The sequence below is a fragment of the Perna viridis genome, chromosome 12 (genome assembly GCF_037379345.1).
Source record: "Perna viridis isolate PV_CMFRI_1.1 ecotype Kerala chromosome 12, ASM3737934v1, whole genome shotgun sequence".
Classification (NCBI taxonomy): domain Eukaryota; kingdom Metazoa; phylum Mollusca; class Bivalvia; order Mytilida; family Mytilidae; genus Perna; species Perna viridis.
This window is the reverse complement of record NC_142456.1, coordinates 13,106,072-13,113,846: the sequence shown is the minus strand read 5'-3', so window position 1 is coordinate 13,113,846 and position 7,775 is coordinate 13,106,072.

Here is a 7,775-nt window from a genome sequence, read left to right as displayed (position 1 = left end):
TAAATAGATATCTTCCCATTACTTATTTTAGATGGTTGCTCTGAATAGATATCTTCCCATTACATATGCAGCATATGTTGTGCAAGTGTAAGTAATAAATAAGAATTGAAAGTCGCTTTACACAGAAAAACCTTGTCTCTAAACAGGGACACAAATAATTAATTTTGTATACTTAGTGCTGTGCGCTGTTTTAGTTTCGTAATCTTACATTCACCCAAAGTTCCACCTTCTACACATGTTATATTACCTTCTTAAACTTGTATAAGAGTAATCAAGGGAACCAAGGTTATAGCGGTAATCAAAAGAATGTAATCCAGGGACAAAGACCAGACATGGAAAATAGACACACACAACAAAGAACATAAAGTAACTAAAATCATACATACAAAGTAACATAAGTAAATGAGCAACTCGGACTCCACTAAAAACTGGGAGCATGAACCAGGTGCACCGGTAGGGTAAGCGTCCTCTGTATAAACTGCAGTTTGATTTGATATATTTTAAGTAGGTTTATATATCATGGTACAATAACTGTATCAACGTTGATGATATATGAATCTATTCAATGAAACATGTAAAAACAGCAACAAGAAACTTATTAGATAGTTCATTCTTTGTATTGGAGAAGGTAGAAATTCTCGGTGATAGAAAAAAGGATCCCTATTTCGATAGTAAGAGTTTTGAGTACTTCTTGTATGTATTTAATTTTTGAATTTTGAATTTCCTCTATACATGTTGCACTTGATTTTAAAGTTGCTGATAAGAGGTTACTCCTAGGAATGGTCTCGATTTTCGATGTTCTATACCGAATCATATGAACAATCTTACGTTCCTGCGTTACTGTAAGAAGTGACGACAGACCATCGAATGGCTATCATTTATTTTTTGTAGGCAAAAATAAACATTTTCAACAAAACGTCCTATATTATACTATATTTTCTGGTAAAAGTTCCTTTTATCCTGATCCTGTGTACAAAAAAAACCAAATAACAGTAGTTCCCTAACTAAACTACATATTCAGTTCCAAAGGCATATTTTTGCTAATGCACTGCATTCTTGCAGATCACATATTGGAGACCTTAGAATTATAAGGATTCACTTCTGGCAGATGTTTGTTAAATAAAACAAATGCTTAATCACCTCTATGAATCTAACTTATTTCCAATGGTTAATCTGAGTATATATATTCCCATTACTAATGCAGCGCATGTGTAGAATACTATTAGTAATAAACAGGAGTAAAATGAACATCATTTCTTGTTTCTATACAGGGATACAAATATATATTTATATCATACATTGAGCTTTATACATAGGGGTAAAGTATAGTCAGGTAGAACTAAGACTCCACGATCGACCTTTGCTAGAAAAATCTTCACATGGAAAACAGTTTACTGTTCTGCTTCTGGTATCTCTAAGCTTCTGGTCAGTATATAGTCTGAAACGGTCTCGGGTAAATTACATAGGATTTTAAAAATATACTTGACCAAGGAATTGTGGGTAGGTCGAGATATACACTTTACATTTATAAATCCCTTATTGTGTCCCAGCTTACTTGGTTTCATTAGAAAAATGAAATGTTGGACTACATGATATTCCCTGAATCAACATAGTATAAACAGTGGTAAAAAATAAACCTTGCTCCATTTCATTTTGTGATCTTAAATTAATTGAATTGTAAATGGGATTTTAAGGCATATTAAAATCACATCGGAGTTAGTGGTTGGGGTGCATGGAGGTATGTAAGCCCACAAACTATTCCATATACTCAAATTTATCGACAAATGATTGTCCATAATATATCTGCAGATGATTTGGAAGTTTATTGTAATAATCCTGATTTGATTTCGCAATATTATCCATATTAGCCATGTTAGTCTGAAAAAATCCAGGTTCCAGAATATGGACAGTTACTCCTCTTTTGTAAAATTCTCGTCTTAAATAACAAAAGGAGATTTATAAAAATCAATTATATTCTCATAATGTAAATCCTTAAAATTGCAAAAGCATCGAACTCCTATAACCGAATATATCAAAGTCGTCTATTCGTCCAAAGTCAACGAGTTCCAGTTAAGTATGATATTGCATGACTACAAAGTGGCAAATTAATAAATTGATATCAGGGAGAGGAGTCTTACCACGAAATTTAAAAGGGAGTATTTTACTGGCCAACATTTACTCATTTTTCCCTTAATATTGCGTAGAATCAAATAACAATTTTGCCCAACCTCTGGGTCCTTGGATCCGCCACTGCTATATGAAATCAAGTTCACCACAACGAATGTAATAATTCACTGATACATAAAAACAGAAATATTAACTCAGTAATATAGAAACTATACAAAACAACACGTTTTACTTGAGAAAAAAATCATTCAACAGATGGCATCTATTTTTTCGTATACTATAACCTTTATTGGTTTTTTATTTTTAGTTTATAAAGAGTAACCGTGGAAACCAAGCTTCAAGCGAAAATCAAAGGTAGAATCAAAAGACTAGACAGAAAAAAAAAGACACACAGACAACAAAACGTCACCTTTTCTAAAAACACCACCAATTAGGTGCCCATTTAATTTCATTTAATGACCCCTCCCTTAAAAACAGACTTATTGATACTCCTCTTCCGTCGCGAAAACTATGAATGTAACCTTTGCATCTGATGAATTGGTTACCTTAATACATCTGAATATCGTTCAGCTGCAAATTTTGAAACGGTATTCGGTGCAGGGCCCAATCCTTTTCTACCATTTATGCTTGTGATATTAACGACACGTGCTTTGACCTTAAGAACAAGTGGCAAGAAAACGCGGGTTGTCTCAATCATTCCACAACTTTTATGTAATCTTCTTTTTGAACCCATTCAGCTTGGACTAATGGTCCGGCAATTCCAGCATTATTGACTAAACCCTATAAACCTGTAAATAAATGTAAGATTTTACCGATTCACGATTTCATTTCCCTTATTCAAATTAAAATAATACATTTAGATTTTAGATGGAACTTATACTCTGAACCATTAAATAATTTCGGATGTGTCATTTTTTTAAAATTCGCATCTGGATAAAAAATGTCAACAAACCATGTTAAATCATAGAACTGTCTGGAAAACTACAGCGCCATGCTAACATTAAGTGAGTCCCATTTTTAAATTTCCCCACATAATCTATAAAAAATGCATATTTTTTTCAAAAATAAATATTTTGGAGCTGTCCTAGCACCGATCGTGATGAAATTTACATTAACAGAGAGATAGAAAATATGTTTTTATGTATAATTGGGTTAATTATTTAATAAGGTGAAAAACATGACGTAAAAATTACTTTAGTTAATAGGTAATTTGTGAGTCCAGAATTTTTTTTTATTATTTAAACATTGTTATTTTGGGACGTGGCTATCAAAACTTTAAACCAGATAATGGTTTATTCCATATTTCTTTCTTTCTTCTTTTTTGGGGGGGGGTGGGGGTGGGGGTGGGGGGTATGTTTTGTACAGTTTCTATGGTGGATATTAAAATGGAATTTCTTTTGTCACGGTGCTGTAGAGTCGATATGTCGGTCTATACAAGAGTTCAGAATACTCACTGATTAGACTGTCGTCTGTTATACTTATGTTTAGCCCGGGGTACATGTACTCATATGTCAGATGGTACAGTCGTTCAGGTTACTTTTTCTAATGTGTCAGAATATACTTGAGAATACTCGTGTGTAATATCAGACAGTCGTCCGGAATTATATTACTCATGTGTCATATTATAAAGTCGTCCAAAGTGCTTATGTGTCAGATTATATAGCTATCTGGAATTTGCAGTCGTCCGGATTACTCATGTGTTCATTTTGACCTTCTGAATTACACATAAAAACTCTTTTAAACACGCGTTTCCTGTATAGAATTACATATTGCGTAATGACTACCTCTTCAAACGCTGAAAATGAGAGCAGCAAAAATATCGTTTTTGTTATTTGACCTATTTAATGTTTTTTTTTGTTGTGTCTATCTTTTATTTTGGTCACGTCCTTGTCCCATTTGATTTCTTTTCAAATCCATTTTCCCTTGTTTTTCCTTTTGTAAATTTTATTTCCACTGATTCTTTATTCCCTTACTTTGAGTTTTCCGATTTTGTACATATGTTGGCCTTTAATATAGGAATTGAATAAACTAATTTCCAATACTATCTTGGTTCTTGTCTCTTTTGTAAAAAGCCCAAAGTTTTTATTATGACTATTACTTTTCTTTACCATGTGCTTTGATTTAATTCATCTAATCTCTTCACAAGCATATTGCCAAACCCACAGTCACATCCTGTGACTAAAACATGCCGTATGCTGTAATCTGAAATAACACAATTCTTCCTTGTCCATCGGAAAAGAAAGCAGAATGTCACAACAGCTAGTAAAACGTGGATAAACATGACCAAGACCCTCTACCTGCTGTGAATCATTACGTAATGATATGAGCTATAAGTTTACCTTTAATTATTTTGATTTTAGTGCGTTTTGTTTTCTTTTTACGCTTGAAAAGGTAAATAAGAGGATGTGAAATTAAATACTGATTTCATTTGTACAGCGTTACCCAATCTTCCCCCATTTAGTCAATACAAACCTATTGAAGGGCTTTGTATTTGAAATAATTCAACAATGCTTATATTACAAAGTTAATCGATGAAAACATAACAGTTTATTGACGAACGTTCGATATGATAAAAACTGCAAATACAATACAAAATACAAAAGTGTGCAAATACGGGATTTAGCGGTCCAATACGGCTTAAACCGGTCAAAATCACATTTAGCCGTCTTATACCGCTTTTACCCGTTTAATACCTCATATTGGCCTGGTTAGGATCAATATTGGCCTAGGTCAATTTGACTTATTGGACTAGTTAGTCGATAAAGGTATAATTGCGTAAGGTTTTCCATAGTGGGCGAGTTATTAGTCCTTGGGTAGTCATTTTGGACTTCGAATACACCTCAGTCAAATATGACTAGCCTCGAACAAAAAACTAAGCCAATATGGAAAACCTTATGCAATATAATACTATATTTTTGGTATCGAAGGATATACGATCAATACGTGCGGGTATTTCACACCCTGTGTTTTATGGTAATACTCCTCACAAAGAACGGAAAGCTCAATACTGAAACAATACGTTACAACTATATGCTTAATTAACACTCTATATTTAACATTAGTTTTAGGCATGACACGGGGTGTGTTCATATTGTTTGACTTATGATGTACCATGGTTCTCAGTTTGGCATGAGAAGAATTGGGATTGATTTTATATACGATGGGGACATAACTTCGTGTTGGTTTTACATTATCTGGAGCTGGTATGTCAGCAAACTGCTAGATGCCTTTTTTGTGTACTCGTGTAATGTATATTCATTTTTTTTTTATTTCTGTATAAAAAAGGGACTGAGACCTTTTTGAACTGATTTTAAAGGTGTGTTTGAATTTATATTATTTTCCCTCCACAGTGGTAAGATTTAAAAGGGAAGGCTTGCGATCACGCCAGAGTATTTTAACTTTTAACTTTGCGCCTATCCAAAGTCAGGCATTTCTGGCCTCTGTATGTATTGTTTCATTTCAATTCCAGTTTACCTTTTATGTTGCTGGAGTATATACAGGTAACTATCTCGCTGTACCTGTGTATAATATTGATTTAGGACCATCTCCGGTCTGCCCTGTGGTGTAAGGGTTTCTTTGCCGTTCTTTGGAGACCCCTTGGTGGCCTTGAGCTAACATTTTTTCATCTTTATGGGGTTGTTGTCATATTGGCATTTTCACCATATCTCATAATAACCTGCCTGAAACTTATGCGGATTGAAAGATGATTTCAAGCAAGAACATTGGTAAATTCTGTGTTTACAAAGAACAGGAAGAATAGATATGTAATAACTTGAGGGTAAACCCTTTATCGGGTTTCACATAGGTAGTCTCAATAAACTAACGCAATAGAATCAGTTGTGTTAACTGTGGGGTAGTTCATGAGTATGCGTAGAGCATGTTTAATATACACTTCCGCGAGGAAAATTCTTTTGTCTCACATATGAGACTTTGTTGAGGCTTTTCTGTAGCAAAAGGGTGTGCAGTTATAAACAAACAAGGTAAACATGATTATTTTCATTGTAATATGGTTGAGGTCTGATATACATACTTATTACTGAAAACCAAGTGTCATGATTCAAATTCAGAAAAAAAAAAGGACGGCCATTGGATTTTAATGGAAAACCATCTTAATATAAAGTGAACGTCGAAAGTTGCTGCCAAAGTCACCAAAAAAAGTAGATGTATTTAAAGGCAGACCCACAAAGAAAACTCAAATAAAAAAAGGTTTTGACATTAAATTCTTATAAAAGACTTAGAGTCTTGTGCATTCGAAAGGAATTTTGAAACACCAAATAAGACACTGAAAAGTTGAGGCTATACGTAAGAGAAAATCTCTGTTCATAATTTGATATTCCTATGATTTACGTCCGTCCTTTCACCAACCACAAGTTATTTAAGGGCTCAATTCTCCCGAGAACACCCAAGTTTTATAAGACTAGGTAGGATGGCTTGAAATAACATGTGATTGATCATATTACATCGCCATTTTTTTATTCGAATTCGACAAGCTTAACGGCAGTTCTTAAAATTAGACAGTCTTTGCTTAAGTTCCATCTTTAACAAGGAGTGGAGGATATACAGCACCCCTTTTTTATTTGAAAACTTATCATTTTCATGCGTAAAATTGACCCCAAAAAAGTCAAATAATGTCCTAGTGTTCCCTTTTTCAGGATTTTTAGGAATCTCGGCTGGCCCCTTCCTTTTCAAAGTGTCTGGATCCGGCAATGATGTACCAAACGTTTTTTTTTTCGTATATTATGGCTCACAAGTTTAATACTTTAACCTTTTTAAAGGTTATAACATTCTTCATCATAGCATATAACTCGTATTACCATCTGGACAACATAAATCACTATTGCATTTTATCGGAAAATACGCAACGGATTAATGTTACGTCTCGCAATATGTTAAAAAAAAACAGTATGATGAACGGAAAACCACGAAAAAAACTTGGTTGACAGACATGTTGATGTTTCATACTACTTTAAAGAATTAAGCACTATATCTAAGACGGTGAGTACATTATTTGTCTACATGCAGTAAAATGAGTTAGGCACAGTCTACAACCGAGCATCGCACTTTTACATTTTTTTTTACGTTTATATAAAGTCATTGAAAAAAGGACGAGACATGATAAATAAACAGTTGTCCATTTAAAAAATAATAATTCAGGGTACCGAATTTAGAAACCGTAAATACTTCTTTTTTTTATTATTCCTTTGTTTTTGAAATGCATATTAAAATTTAAAACCAATTTAAATGCTAATTTCACTTCCCTGACTCATTTCCGGGGCCTGTGTGATACCTATTCCGGTTGGACTGAAAGTCTATGGTTAGCCTCGCATGCAATGCTCGGTATAAATACGAAATTTTGTCTTTTGTAAGACAAATACAGGATGTAAGAGTACTCAAGGGAACCAAGGTTATAGCGGTAATCAAAAGAATGTAATCCAGGGACAAAGACCAGACATGGAAAACAGACATACACAACAAAGAACATAAAGTAACTAAAATCATACATACAAAGTAAAAAAAGCAAATGAGCAACTCGAACTCCACTAAAAACTGGGAGCATGGACCAGGTGCATCGGTAGGGTAAGCGTCCACTGTTTTTTCTAGAAACACCCGCCGATTTGCTAATAAAAAGTCAAGTCCGGGATAGACAA